The 15,910-nt window shown below is 37.0% G+C and overlaps 1 protein-coding gene across 1 annotated transcript in view; it reads left to right on the top strand.

Moving 5' to 3' along the window:
• SULF1 (sulfatase 1) overlaps positions 1-15,910 on the top strand; it is a 128,587-nt gene that overhangs the window by 23,833 nt on the left and 88,844 nt on the right. Inside the window, exons 3-4 of the mRNA XM_083823005.1 lie at positions 661-748; positions 3,768-3,866. The gene's annotated coding sequence lies outside the window, so the exon portion shown is untranslated. The remainder of the gene's footprint in view (positions 1-660; positions 749-3,767; positions 3,867-15,910) is intronic.

Genomic DNA, 15,910 nt, shown 5'->3' with positions numbered 1-15,910 from the left:
TGATAATCAGAAAGTACATTATTAAAAGCTGGAGAGACCAATCTTTCAAAGAAAGAGAGCCAAAACCCCATATTAGGTGATACAACAATAACATTATTTTTCACGTCTCCAGTTATTTCATACCTATATATTTTGTTGTACATTAAGAATGTTAAATCTAGATTCTGGGCTTAAATTTTCAAGGTGAAATCCCAGAAGACCTATTGGTTTTCACAGCCACTACTAACTTGAAAACCTAACAGTGCATTGGTTTGCTTTTTGATTTATTAGGAAGCAGGCTTAACTGAATTTGCTGTCTGGAATTTAAATAAGTCTTGGATTTCTGCTTTGCACCTGCACAAGAAGGTTTAGAGAGCTACTGCCCTCTGTAGTTACTACACACAAGCAGTATAACTTTCTGAAGAAAAAAAAAGTTAAAGGAGAAAAAGAATTGTTGACAAATGAAGAAAGTTGCATTGGAGTTGTACTTTGCTGCAACCCTGCCCTGCTGAAATAAGAGGCAATGTTCACAGTGAGGCTTATGGGACAGTTCTAAATCCAATACTCTGTGCAATATCTTTCTTATTGTGCTGGACATATTCCCAGGAATAATGTATGATAAATGCAACCTATTTATTGCTTAGAAATTGTTATAACTTTTTATTGTATTATTTATTATAGAAAAAAATATTACAGAAAAAAAAATAAAGACTGATCTGGAGAAGAGTGGAAAAACAATGACAATATATCTTTCTTGCATAAGAAAAAGGTAAGATTTAGAGGACTGTAATATTGCAAGTACTTGTTCATAGCATAATAATAACTATGAGGTAATTTGTTAAGTTCCCAGATACTGGCAGCTTTATATTTAAACTTCTCCAGACCTTCACAGTCTTGGCTGCCTAAAAGCCGATATTTTAAAATTCATAATCCTTTCTGACTCACTGATATAACGGGTCCACTGCCATGTACTCTATGTGCCACTGTACTGACCTGTTCTGCATTAGAGAAGCAAAGGTTACCTTTCATTTTGTAGCAGCATATTAAGGATGTAGGTATTTCAGGTTCCTTAATATACTCTGTCTACATTTTGGGCTTATTGAAGGAAGGATTCCTTTCCCTTTCCCTTTCCCTTTCCCTTTCCCTTTCCCTTTCCCTTTCCCTTTCCCTTTCCCTTTCCCTTTCCCTTTCCCTTTCCCTTTCCCTTTCCCTTTCCCTTTCCCTTTCCCTTTCCCTTTCCCTTTCCCTTTCCCTCTCCCTCTCCCTCTCCCTCTCCCTCTCCCTCTCCCTCTCCCTCTCCCTCTCCGTTCCCTGGAAACTATATATGCCCTGTTTTTCCCTGGGATTTCTTTGTTTCTCTCTTTTCTCTCTTTCTCTCTTTCTCTCTTTCTCTCTTTCTCTCTTTCTCTCTTTCTCTCTTTCTCTCTTTCTCTCTTTCTCTCTTTCTCTCTTTCTCTCTTTCTCTCTTTTCTCTTTTCTCTTTTCTCTTTCTCTTCTCTTCTCTTCTCTTCTCTTCTCTTCTCTTCCTCTCTTCTCTTCTCTTCTCTTCTCTTCTCTTCCCTTCTCTCTTTCTTTCTTTTCTTTTCTTTTCTTTTCTTTTCTTTTCTTTTCTTTTCTTTTCTTTTCTTTTCTTTTCTTTTCTTTTCTTTTCTTTTCTTTTCTTTTCTTTTCTTTTCTTTTCTTTTCTTTTCTTTTCTTTTCTTTTCTTTTCTTTTCTTTTCTTTTCTTTTCTTTTCTTTTCTTTTCTTTTCTTTTCTTTTCTTTTCTTTTCTTTTCTTTTCTTTTCTTTTCTTTTCTTTTCTTTTCTTTTCTTTTCTTTTCTTTTCTTTTCTTTTCTTTTCTTTTCTTTTCTTTTCTTTTCTTTTCTTTTCTTTTCTTTTCTTTTCTTTTCTTTTCTTTTCTTTTCTTTTCTTTCCTTCTCTCCTTCTCTCTCCTTCTCTCTTTTTTGTTCTTTTTTTTTTTTTTTCCTTCATTGTCTCAGGTACCCAGCTGTGAATAAGATAATGTTTCCCATATGTATTCATTGTTCTCTGAGCTGGTGTCTGTGCAAGTCACCAGAGTTTTCCTAATAAGGTTGGTTTTGACCTTTCAGAATTTTGCAAATGAAGAATCTAACTGTGTTCATTATCCTAAAAACAGATAGACTTACTTGTCACTGCCCTTATAAATTGTCTGCATGAAACAGTAAAGCATACTTGTTTCAAAACCAGTGTCAAAATGCAGAGCCGTTCAAGGGCACATAAGCATTAGGCAGCCAGGCTAGGCTTTGGCTGGCCCTTCCCAGGAGGGTGCTGTGCCAGGTGGAGAGAGATCCTGAAGAAGGGAACAGACAGACTGACTGACAGAGAAGCAGACTTCACAAGAGAGGAAACACTGAAGAATAGAGAGGTCTTTTCAACCAACAGGCTGGCATAGGCAGGGAAACATTGTCTGGTGGTTTTATTGCCCCCATGTCCTTGGCTAGGGTTTCATAACACACATGCTGACCACTGGGGTAGTGGCCCACAGTTTTGCTCCTTTCTTGTGACAGCACTGGCAGCAGTGTGACAGTGAAGGGAGTCAGAAGACAGAACTGACCCACTTGAAAACCAGCCTGTTTGCAGTTTCACTGGTACAATTTTGGCTGACAGCATTAATACTTGGTCCTTCACCTGGCTCACCTCAACCACAGGAGGGTGCATGCTGGCACACTGGGAGAAACACAATGCCAGGACGGGAAGGGAAGGTGACTTGTCTCTCTGTTCAGAGGCCTGTGACTAGTCAAGGCTTAAGGGAATGTGAAACTACAGCTCAGGCAAGCAAAATATTTCCTGTGTACATGAAAATAAACATCACTGACGCTTTATCCTGAGTGGAGTCACCTATGAGATCCTATATCTTAATAGCTGCTCAGGTCAGATGAGAAAAAAGTAGATATGAACCGTATGGTTCTAGTCAAAGAAGATGAATTAAGAACTTAACATAGTAGGTATGGGTAGTTATGTCTCAGTTGCCTAAAGACAAAATTCACAAGTTTGTGCTATTTTATAGGTGATTTTAATAGTAATTCAATTTAGAAAAGAACAAATAAATGAACAACCAAGTTTAAAAGCCAAGACAAGTACCTCCAAAGCTGAGAATTCTCTGAAAATATTACAAATATTCTCAGAAAATATCCTGACAACTTACAGTACTTAGTGGAGATGAACATCTAGCTATCTGAACTATCCATTGGGATCTGAGGCTGGAAATGTAAACATTCTTTTAGCCAAACAGTAAGACTACATTTAACTTGAAGAGATAACGTTAAATTTGATAGAGTGATAGAGTGTTTCTACAGGGAATACAAAAGGAAAGCACATTCATTTTATTTTGACAGCTAAATAAAATATAGCTTATCATTTCTATACATGTATTTTACAGTGGTTAGTGGATATGATTATTTTTTCCTGCTCATGTAGGACATCTGACATAAATTTTCTCACCTACATTAAGGCATTGAAAAAGCAGGTACATATTGATAGGTATCTAATAAGAAACAAAACACAAAGAAGTCAGGTTCTTTAAAAATGAATGCATGCTCTTTAATGTTTAAGTTATTTTAAACATGGTATCTTGCTGACTTGTAATCAAGACAATTAGACATGGATAAACTTGGTTCTGCAGGGTGATTCAGCAAAATAAATAGGAATAGATGAGTTTAGTTTTGCAAACAAATTCTAAATCCAGTATGAACAGAGCTTGTGTTGCAACGAAGATGTGTGATTCCTAGCAGCCGTAAGTATTAACGTGTTTTCCCTTTTTTGCAGGTTTTGCCTACAATAATTTCACTGAGCAAGACATTACAGACTTCTGTCCAATGCTATGAAAATTAACTAAGGCATATTAACTGCAGGAAATCTTCCAAGGTACAAAAATAAAATGCTTACTCAGTAATTAATTAAACCAAACAAGCCATCAGCATGTGCTACATAGCCTAAGTATTATGTCAGGTCAATAATTAAGCTGTAGTAAATCTTCTGGAGGTTCTATTCCACCAAACTTGAAAGACTCAAGACTAACCCAAGGACCCTTAACATTTTAGTGAGCTAGCAAATGATTACACGGATAGCTTCTCAGTCCAAAGTTTGCTACTATTAACTTTCTATTTTTAAGACATCCAGAACTTGTATATTTTCTGGTTTTTGAATAATATGCTGTGAAAAAAAAAAAAAAGTATGCCTTCCTTGAACATATAAAAAGGAATATTCTATAGGCTTGAGTTATATCAAGATAAAATTACGCTTTTCCTGCTTTGAAAGATTTACATTAAGCACAACGTAATGGTTTGGAATTTTCCCTTGTTTATGTAAACCTGATGATTATGAAAACTCAAAGCTAATCTCACTGTGTTCAGCTGGTCATGGTAAAGAAAAGCACTATGCAAGATGTCTTATGTGACTCTGCCAAAGCAATTCTGAAAGATCTGCACTAGCCATGTGCTTTCAAGACCTGGCTGACTTTTACGTGGAATTAGGCAGTCACAGCAAGTTCTGTGGTGGCTTTGTGATGTGGAGATTATGGCACTAGGTTAAGAATATGAAATCATACATCTCAACAAATAAAAATATAAAGCCATATGGCAGAGCACAGAGCAGGAAGATTAAAGTGCTCCAAAATTATTTTTTTCCCTTGTCTGTATTATTTTGTCCCCTCATTTGCATAATATATTTCTGTTTAAATAATTTGCAAATGTATAGAATTTTATAGCAGGTATATATGTGGTAGAGGTAAATTTGGATTTAAAATTAAGACATTACTAGTAGTGAAAGACAGATGGTATACATCAAGTTTATTTCACGTATGAGTCTCTATGGAATTTTTGTTTGCAACCAGTTACTGTTTGACATGTTAGCTCACAGTGTATTTTAATTACAAAATATTTTAATTAGCAGATCTTTAGATAACTTTTTGTAACAATTGGGATGAATAGAAGATCGTTCATTTAGATTACTTACTAATCTGATCATTCTTTTTAAAAAAGCTATATCTATCTAAATAATATTCTAAAACTTCTTCCACTTCCAGATTTGTGGTTTTAATTTGTATTTTACTTGTTTAAATAGTAGTCTTTTATATAGCCAGAAGAATTTATTTAGTCTTCTAGTTAGCTCTCTTGCGTAATGTATGCTGAAGAAGTCCTCTGTTTGAACTAGGAAACATCTTTCTATCAAAAATAATTTTATTTTTAATATTTTCAATAAAATATTTATCAAGTCCTTCTCAGATCCATAGCTTCCAGAATGATGGCATATTCCTGGGGGCATGATCTGCCTGCTTTATTTTCTCTCCAGATGTATAACTGCATATAGGTCCCATATAATGCATATATTCTTTGCTTGTATACAGTTTTTCGGGATATCATGGCTGTCTTGTACCATTGAGCTAGTCATTATCTCTAGCTCCAGCTCAATGCTATCTGTCAACTTTATCTACAAATATATTTTTCCTAGTTTGCTTTTAGGGAGGTTAACTAGACTAGGGCCAAGAAAATGCTTTAGATTTCTACAGAAGTGGAAGTTATGAAATAACATGATTTAGATGAATGATCTTGCTTTTGTTGGAGAAAATGAATTGGATTATTATTTGCAGTGCCTTCCAGTTCTATTCAATGAAATGAAGAGTGATCATTTTGGTGATGTTTCCAGTCTACTAAACACAGGAATCAGAAATAATCTTATGAAAGAATTTATATTGGAAGACTTCCAAGCAATATTTTGCAGATCAAATAGTTAATATTTTTTAGAAGAAGCCTGGACAGTGTTTATTTAACCTGAAACTTTAGACGTTCACTCTTCATTGGCTACACCATGAGCTGTTGTAGAGAAGTTTCTCAAGAAAATCTTATAAACATACTTTTTCTCTACAGATGTAGGGTCACACTATCTCACACAATCAAACTATAACTGTGAAGTATGCATAAAAGTAATTCATATTTTTCTGCATTAGGAATGTCTTCAGAATATTTATTATGAAATAAAGTATTATCACTTCCACCATGGATAAAATTGTTGGAAAGTTCCAAGAAAAATGAAAAGGTGTCTTTTTGACCTGAAGCTTAAAAATCATGTCTCTTATGTATATAATCTATTAATGACACTCTCAGTGCAAAGACTTTCCTGGCACATTATCCACTAACATTCCAAAAGCCAACTTCAGCTAATTAAGTTGAAGAGAACTTAACCTTTGGGGTTAGGTTTTGTTTTGTTTTGTTTTGTTTTTTAGAAATTTAGTGTCATTAATGCACATACACATATTCCAGCCCCAGCTCCAAACAGACTTTTAGATCCCAGTTTATTTTTGGGAAGTGTAAGAGCTTGAAAATGTGATTTCACTTAATCTGAAATGAACATGATCTTGAAAGAAGAACCTAAGAAGCTTGTGTGACAGCATTTCATTACAAGTTACAGGGCTTAGGAGAGGGAATCGATGATCTGTGGGTCAAGAGTTCTGCACTGACCAGCGGTGTCTCAAAGCAAAAAATCTTGCAATTGCTCACTAGACAGTCAGATGAGCCTTGCAGAATAACTCAGAAAATCCCCACGGGCTACTGTGGGGGATTGCTTGTTAGGAGAGGCTAGGAAGCTGGAGAATATAGCCATGCAGCAATTGCAAATAACAGTTTTTTACAGTTCAGTACATCATCCTTCATTTTACTGCCTATATACTGAGGCCAGAGTTAATGATCTGTTAGCAGAAGGCATTGCTGAGCATCCTCCTTGAAGGCTTACAGCACAACTATGGTCTTTTTTTGTAAGGTTCCTTCTTCTGTGCTCTGAAACTTCCTTGTTATTATTTGTCTATACAGGATACAGCCACATCATGCTGAATCTGTATTCAGGCAGCCTTCTCTAGCTAGGATCTTGTCAAGCTTTTTCATCTCCTTGTCTTCCTTTCTCTGCCCCTAAAAGGCCACAAGGAAATACCTACCATAATAGGCAAGTCCTATGGGAAAAAGTCCTCTAACACAGGAGTACCTCTCTGCATTGTACATCTGTGTGTTATACATCTCTGTTCATAAATGTCCACATTCAGATATGTGCTCACACAAAGTTTCTCTGCTAAGAACCATGTACTAAATTATTTTTTTCTACATTCCCCAAGTGAATTCTGCCATCAGCGATCTAGCTCATTAGTATATTCCACTTTTGGAAACAAAATTTATTCATTCTCCTTTTTCCTCTCATGCTGTCAAGTTTCCGTTTGGAAAAGAGGATTATGCAGAAGGGGATTATTAGCTGAAAGATAAGGTGCTTTCCCCCTAAATGCATTGGGGTAAATGTCTTTTAACTCAATAGATACAATAGATAAAATGAGATAGATGCAACATTGCCCCTTCGTTTCCTCATTTCCTTCATTTATTTTGTGGCTTTCTTGCCCACAGCACACTTCTGACCTGGACTTGTAAATGACTGTCATTTCCATTTTGTTTTCCTTTCCTTCTCACAGATGAACCATTTCTATGTTTTTCTATATACATCATTGATTAAGATCCAGGGGAAGTTTTCTACAGTATATCAATACTGTAGAAAACTGTAGAAACTCATGAACTTGGATTTTTTGCTTTAGAACATGTGAGGTTGAAGATCCTGGGATTCACTTGTAGTATATCCATAGACTACCACATGTCACTTATATGAAGCAACAGGCACTTGTTTGCCCCTGTGGCTGCTCATCCCTATTAAATTAGTTCGTACCAGTAGAGCTCCAAAGAGGAAGCATGAAGTTTTTCTCCTTCATTTCCTCCTGCTACTAAGTGGAAGGGGTTCTCAACTGCTGATTAAATTGCTTCATCGCTTTTCTTACCGGCATGTTTCTCTGCACTGCATGCCTTAATGAGGAATAGGCAGTCAGCAGTTTGGTGGTTGCTATGCTGAGAGTATACTCTGTATAAGAGAGACAGGCAAGAGAAAAATATATCCTAAAAATTTCTCTCCTAGTCTGTGCCAAACCAAAGGCAGCAACCTTTGTGTAAGTGTACTCTTAAGATTTTAAGGTCAAGCTTTCAAAATGCCAGTCTCTGGAAGTATTTATAAACCTTTTCCCACATTTAGGTTATTTTTTTTCCTGTAAGTCACTTCCTTCCAACCAATATCAGTTGTATTATGCCTCAGTGGAGAATTGGTGCTATTCAAGGGCATCAAAATACAACACATGTAGTCTGATAAAAATACTTTCAGTGTTACACATAAGGAATGTTTTTAAGCGGAGTTTATTAAAGAATCATATGTGACATTATTTCCCCCACCTCTTCCAAATATTTCCATTCAGATGGATGTTTAAGAAGACTGCAGATTTTTTCTCAGCCACACATTTCTGCTGCCAGTAACTTGATCCAAAAGTATCTTACTGTTTTTCTTGCAAAAATGCAAAATGTCTTTATTAGGAAGTAGACCAATAGCATCATTAAGATTGTAATGATATAGTCAGAGAATGGAAAAATAGAATACTACAAGGAAAACTCTTTCCTGGCTTTATGTATTAAGACCAGAAAGACAAAGGAAAAACAGCTAAACCAAAACCATGCAAACAAACAGAACTGCCTAATGTGACATCAGTGGTGAGATACAGTAATATTAAAACTGCAGATGTTTTCTGAGTTAAGTATACAGCTAAGATTAACATTTCTTCACAGAGAACTTTTTTGGTCATCTAGAAAAAATGACATATCTGCAACAGCTTAAATCTACTTGCAGTGAGAAAAGCACTTGGACATGTGTTTATATATGTATATGTGCTATTGACATAGCAATGAAGTAGCTTACTGAATCAGGGCCAAGAAACACTAATGGGAAAACTTTCCAGAATTTGTTGTTCCCCTGCAGATTTACAGATCTAAGACAACATTTCTTTGCTCATTGTTGCTTTAAGTTGAATCATTAGTGCCTCCTCCTCTGTTCCCAGAAGGAAGAAAAAAAATGGCCTATTTTCTGTGTCATATGAAGGTCTGGTAGGTTTTGGTCTTGACAAGTGATCGGATTATACTCTAGTGAAGTGCAAGCTCTCACCTAAAAAATGTTGGAAGTAAGAGCAATATTACTTCTGGGGAAAAAATCAACCATGTTTTATACTTTATTCCTCAAGTGGAAGAAAAACTGATGGGTTTCCAGCAAGTTTTGCAGCTCTTCATACGTTGGAGTGTGTATAGATGAGAGATGAAATGTACATGAGAGATTCTTTAAGAAAGTCATCACCCCACTCTCTTTGGTGTTACACGGCATGTTTATCTGTAGGAACTGATCCTGGAAGCTACAGGCCATGCTGATTCCCACCAAAGGTGTTTTCAGACCCTTAGATGATCAGGTCCAGAGCTTCTATGGGATACTGAAATCCTGTGAGATGTAAATTAAGATGACTAAGGCAATAAAATATGACCACTGATTAACAAAGGAAGTCTTTATAACCGTTAATTCTATAATTTATAAATAGCCAGAGACATGACTGAGTAACGGTGTTCAACCATGCAACTAATTAAAAGCAAATACAGATATGATGACACAGTAATTGTAACTGAAACAAAAACATTCTTCACCAGCATTTTCAGATTCTTGCACACATTAACTTTTTCTTTCAGGCAGCAGCCCTTCCCTACAACTTTTCATAGTCTAAACAGGACCAAGTGAAAAAATCGTGTACAATGTGCCTTCCTGAATATCTAAAACTATGCAAAACTATTGATATTATCCACAATACCAGAAGACAACATGGGAATATATTTTTTCTATGGAAATGTGGACTTTGAATTTAGGTTGTGGTTTAGACAAATTTATTAATACACCAATTAGTGGCCATGATGTCACAGAGGTGGCAAATAGTATTTGCAGAGCCGCATGTTAAGGTTATATTTAATATTCTAGAAGGACTATATTCTTTTGTGGTGCTCAGAACAAGCATAGCGGATGGCCTTTACACCTCAAGATACTCAGCTGTATCTTGATGAATTTTAACCTTATGAAAGAAGCTTATATATATATATATATATATATATATATCTTTTTATCCTGTGGTTTCCTTTCCAGTCACTACCATGTGCTGTTGTACTAGCTTTTGAATACATGTATGTTTAATGGATCAAGGGTGCATTGAAATTTGCTGCTAGGTGTCTGCTAAGATACTCTTCTCCCTGTCCGAATATTTTATCACACACCCAGCACAAACTGGGAAAAAATAAAGGGAGGCAATACAGAGCTGAAGGTGAAGCATAGTGCTGAAATACAATAGCAACTAAGATCTAACTATTAGCTCGAAGAATATTAACTGGAATAAACAGCAGAGGGGTGATTACTGGGTGTTGGAAGAAAAGGTGATGACAGAGACCCAGATGGATCTGTTCCACTGCAGGAACAGAATCACAAAATGGTTGAGGCTGGAAGGGACCTCTAGAGGTCATTTGGTCCACCCTCCCTGCTCAAGCAGGGACACCCAGATCAGGCTGCCCAGGAGCATTTCAAAGATAAGGTTGTTCTCCTTGGGGTTTCAGACTCTTGAAAGATTTCTGGTGATTTTTATTAAAGAGTAGCTCTAGCATGAGACCAATATCAAAAAGTTCCTATATCTTCTGTGATTCATGACTGTTACGGTGAATGTATTAAAGTTATAAGTATGTAGCTCATGCTATCTGGCAAGCAGTTTTACAAACATAGCTTCCATCTTGTAAATCACTGGTATTAAAGGCTGCATTAGACATTTTCCTTCAGATTATCATTGTTACAACATCTGAACTAGCTATTTACCTCCGGAGGACTTGCTCTGGTGTATCTGACAGGAATGAAATTAACAATTGAGTTAATACACAAGGTGACAATAAAATCCTGTTTACTTTCTTAATATTATTGGCCAGAAAGACATAACGGGGAAAAAAGAAAAACACTTGGGACTACACTTTCTCCCTTCCTTCCTCCCTCCCTCCCTCCCTCCCTCCCTCTCTCCCTCCCTCCTTCCCTCCTTCCCTCCTTCCTTCTCTCCTTTCTTGGTTTCTTTGCCATTGGAGTCATTTTTAAGTTTATTATTCACTAAGCAAAGATTTGCTGAATGAGAAGGTGTAACTTTGCAAGCTGACTTTCAGTGCAGGACAAAAGTTTATGTGCATTCTTAATGTCTATATTGAATAGGAACATAATGTCTATATTGAATATAGAACAACCTTGAAAAGTGTATGGCTTCTATCTAAATAACAATATAAGATATATCTTCATATAGTGAGTATATCTTCACTATATGAAAAAGATAATAGTGATCATTTCACCCATAATTGAAATGCAGCCATTTCTGGGATGTAGAATTTTATTCATACTGGCAAACTAAACAAGAGTTTAGTGAGGAGTGGAATAATATGTGCAGTTAAAACTCCAGAGAAAAAGTACACAGGATAGAATGCAGCTACTTAATTAAAATATCTTGTATATGTCTTAGAGATGTTTATTTTAAATAATGGTTATATTCTTAAGCTGTATGAACTCAAATGCTGTTTCTATAAACGGAGATGTTTGACCTGCTTCAAGCTATAAAGGAAGATTTGTGATTCTCCTAAGTCCACATGCCCTAGATTAATGTTAGTGTCAAACTGATTCTACGTTAAGCTCATTTAATGTACCTTTGGGCTGTAAGATGTTACTTTGCCAGCAGCAAAGGTCACATGTTTTCAGGTATTGACAGTGCAAGTAATGACAAGTTGTTTCTGTGTTTGGGTGGATCAGGGTCTTTTTAGCATTCATCCAATGAATCTGGCAAACTATAGCCTCTGCCCAAGAGGGCTCTGTGCCTTTGAGCATACAGCAGAGGGAATTATTAAACCTCCAGCTCTGAAATCTATAGCTTCATTTAGTTCAGACCTCCCAAAGGAATTTTTATGCCTTTAGCTAAATAGCAAACAATTTTGAAGCTGACTTTACCTAGCTAGCCGATCTCTTTTTGGTCATAAAAAGAAATTGAAAGCATCATTTTAAGTACAATTTTTGTTTGAATATATTTATGTACATTAAGTCAACTAGCCTTACAACTGCAGTTATAAAATAAACATGCCTCTGTGAAACTTTGCAAGCATGGGTTCTCAGAAAGGAAACCAGATCAAATAGCTGAAACTCAGGAGCAGAGCTGAAGTGCCATTTTCTTGCCTCTCTTACAGGTTGTTAAGTGACATTAGCAAGTCATGTAACAATACCAAGATTTACACAATGTCGTAAGTCATCTTTAACAGGTAATCAGAAAATGCATTAAGCAGCCCAAATGGGAGCTTGATATTTCCTAAAGAGTCACAGACTAAACATGGCTTCTCCTGTACATTTTAGTGGTGAGGAATGCTGGGGGGAGTGAGGAGGGGTGGTGGAATTTTCTTCTCTAAAGCAAAAACCAACAAAGGGAGTTAATGTTATGATGCTCTGGGAATAGAATTTCATAAGTATTATCAGACAGCTACAATCTGTACAGGAGATTTTTTTCTCCTAGGCTGGGATCTGAGAAATAGGAACTGGAAACAGCTTATAGTGGGTGACAAGGGGATGGATATCCTAGGTGTGTCTCACACAAATATAGAAACCTAGGTCAGGGCTACAGTTAAAATCAGTCTTCTCTTAGGAAGCAGATACTTTGAACCAAAAGTCACGTCCTCAGTCTCATTGCTTCCTCCCAGACTGTTTATATATTTATCCCCAAATTGTCATTTGACAATGAAAGGACTCAAGGCAATTGACAATTGAAAGGTCTCAAGAATGCTAGCACTCTATACCCCCTTCGGGTGATCTGCAGAACCAAGCTCTTCTCCTCCTCCTCCCCAGTATATGGATCTTACCCAGGGCAGCTCAAGAGAGAGAGACTGAACCTTTTGTCACCATTGCCTGATGACAGGTGAATTCTCACCTGTCCTGAATTCTCACCAACTCCTGGAGTTGGAGCTCCAAACATCATCAGGATGAGAAGGGCCTGAATTTCAGATCTCCAGTTTCCTGGTGGATTCCCAACATCCTGTGAATTTTCCATAGCCAAGATGTGCCTCACAAACTGTGTTCCTCTGAAGACATGCCTGTTTTGCATCTCCCAAACAGCTTTAGCTAAAAGGCAGGATCTTAGGCAATTAGTGCAACAAAGACAGGGTGACAACTGAGCTGACCCAGAAGCCTAACATTAGGTCTCCAAGGAACTTCAGGTATCTTAAGCTGTGAAGCATGATAGATATGGATTATTTTAATTGCTCTTCTGAAGTTAAGCTCCTAAGTTTCTCTGAAAGGGCACTGATGTGATTGGTTGCATGCTTGCTGAAAAGCACATTGGTTCTTGCTATAAATGACACGAGTATTGTTAGAGTTTGTTCATCTGCTCATATATATGTGTCACAGTTCCCAGAGGTGTCCATGCAAAGCTTTAACTGACCCTGATTAACTTAACTGATTAACTGTGCACAGTATTGTGCATAGAAAAGCCTTTCTCACATCTGTGCTATTTGTTTTACTGCCTCACTTGTCCCTTTCCTTTCAGTATATTTTTCCTTATCAAATTTTCCCTAACTTTAGGCACTTTCCCAAACTTTTTTTCCCTTTTGTTTCTCTTTCCAGTTGCCTTTTCATCTTCATAGAAAGCTGGGGAAGATGTTAAAAAAGGCAGATGGGGGATGAGGCTACATATTATCTGAAAATGCAGTACAGATTGCCTCCAGGTTCTCCACAGCAAAGTCTGGTATCTGGACAGCTTCCCTAGCTTGTTTAGCACAGCTGAGCAGAGGAAGGGAAACAGGGCATCACTGAGTATGTTGGTATATCAAGCTTCAGGAGAAGGAGAAAGAAAAAAAAAAGGCATTACAAGCTGAAATTGTGCCAGTTTTCCCTCACAATAGTACTAGGTACTCAGGCATAGTTTTCCTAAAGCATAAGGAAAAGCAGTAAGCAAATATTTTTAGCGTTGCAAGTGATGTCTTAATTCAATGTCATTCTTCCAAAGGCAGCAGCATTATATTGGTTTATATTGTTAAAATTCAGGTTTGCAATTGATGCTTCAGAACACATATTTATTTTTTTCCTTCTAACTGTATACTATAGGACATTCATATGTTTTCTGTACCCTTTTAAGGAATTAAGAACATGGAGGTTTAAATAAATGTATAAGAAAGGAAAATAATTCAGGTATATATGTGTCTGTAGATAAATATAGATGAAGATATTGAATAATCTCATGTCGTTTTGTTGTGATGTTGACTCCCCAGCCACAATCTGGGAAATCATGAAAATTTAAGAAGCCCTCCCCAACCTTTTCCTTTGTACCTTTTATAGTTGCACAATAGTTATCCTCCAAGTACAACTTAAAGGAGAACTTCCAGGGAGACTTTAGTCCATGTATGTACAGTAAATTTGATTACTTCCTAAAACTCTTCCAGTTTGGGGGTTTTCAAAATATTTTCAGTAAAAGGTGTTAGAAAATAGCAAAGAAACAACACCAATTACCTGATCAACGAGGAGGATGTCGGTCTCTTTTCTCAGGTGACAAGTGATAGGACAGAAAGAAACAGCCTCAAGTTGTGCCAGGAAAGGTTTAGATTGGATATGAGGAAGAGTTTATTCTTGGAGAGGGTGGAGTATTGGAATGGGCTGCCCAGAGGAGCGATGGTGTCCCCATCCTGGAGGAGGAATTTAAGAGACGTGTGGATGTGGCAGTAAGGGACATGGTTTACTGATGGGACTTGGTAGGTCAGGCTGATGATTCGACTTGAGGATCTTGAAGGTCTTTTCCAACCTAGATGATTCTACGATTCTATGCAGGTGTCAGTATGTGAATATCTGGTCTGCCATTATAGGCAATAGTATTCAAGATGGTGCTGCCAGTGGACCTTGGAGACCTGCACTTGGACTGCCAAATAGCTTCCCAAGTTTCCCTGAGTGCACAGACTAGTTTCCCCTCTGACTGTGGCTGGACAGACACAGGCTTAGACACCAAACTCATGTAGTGACACTGACATTTTAAGAGTTAAATCTAGGTGTCTATGGTGTGGAGCTGAATCCCACAACATGCAATTATTTTAGTAGATAAAGATGTATGTATGAAGTACAGACTGAGATTGGATTAGAACTGCTGTGATTTTAACATGAATAAAGTCCAATCTATTCTGTTATGTGATCCTCAGGTATAACTGAAATCCAGTGTATGACTAACTTAACTTGTATATGCATTTACCTCTCACAAAAGGGATGTAGATGCCTGTAGTTTTAAATCAAGTAATTCTGGAGTATCTTTCTCATTATTAGGTTATTCAGGGTGCTCAGTAATCATTTGGTAATGCTAACTTCCGTTAAGCATTATGTAAGTCAATTACAGTTACTCCTTTCCAATAAAAGTATTAAACAGAAGTTAAAGAGCTAGTCCTGTAGAGACCAAACAATTCCAAATAATTAGTACCATAAAGTAGGAGTATTCATCACCTTCAGAAGTTGTTTAGCATTAAACAGAGTGGAGTCCTCCGGGACACATTCATACCTTTAGAGAGGCTCAGGCTAAGAAGCACTGATAAATCATCAAAATAGACCTGAAGTGATTCATAGATTTCTGCGAGTGATGCTTTGTATGAAGGTGGATCTGACTTTAGGTAATAAAATTCCTTCTTTTATATAATAAGATTCAGTCTTGTTTTTCTGTGCAAAACCAGTTGCTGACAACCTAGAAATAAAGAAGAGTTTGAAATCCTTTTAGATTTAGAGCTCTTAAAACTGTCTGTCTCAGCACTGCCTCACCAGATATGTTGGTTGTGCACCCATACAGAAGCAGGACAGAGTCAGCACTTGATTATCCATGTGTTGCAGATTATTCATGCCACAGATATTAGCAGAAGCTCAGAGCCACATGAATGTGGCTATACTGCTTCCAGGAGCATCTCAACTCTATAATCAGTACAGCTGCTTTTGCATTACACAGAGCTGGAGTTAATAAGCCCATA

This window comes from Anser anser (genome assembly GCF_964211835.1).
Source record: "Anser anser genome assembly, chromosome: 2".
Lineage (NCBI taxonomy): Eukaryota > Metazoa > Chordata > Aves > Anseriformes > Anatidae > Anser > Anser anser.
The sequence above is the reverse complement of the archived record's forward strand: the minus strand, read 5'-3'. Positions and strand labels throughout refer to the sequence as shown.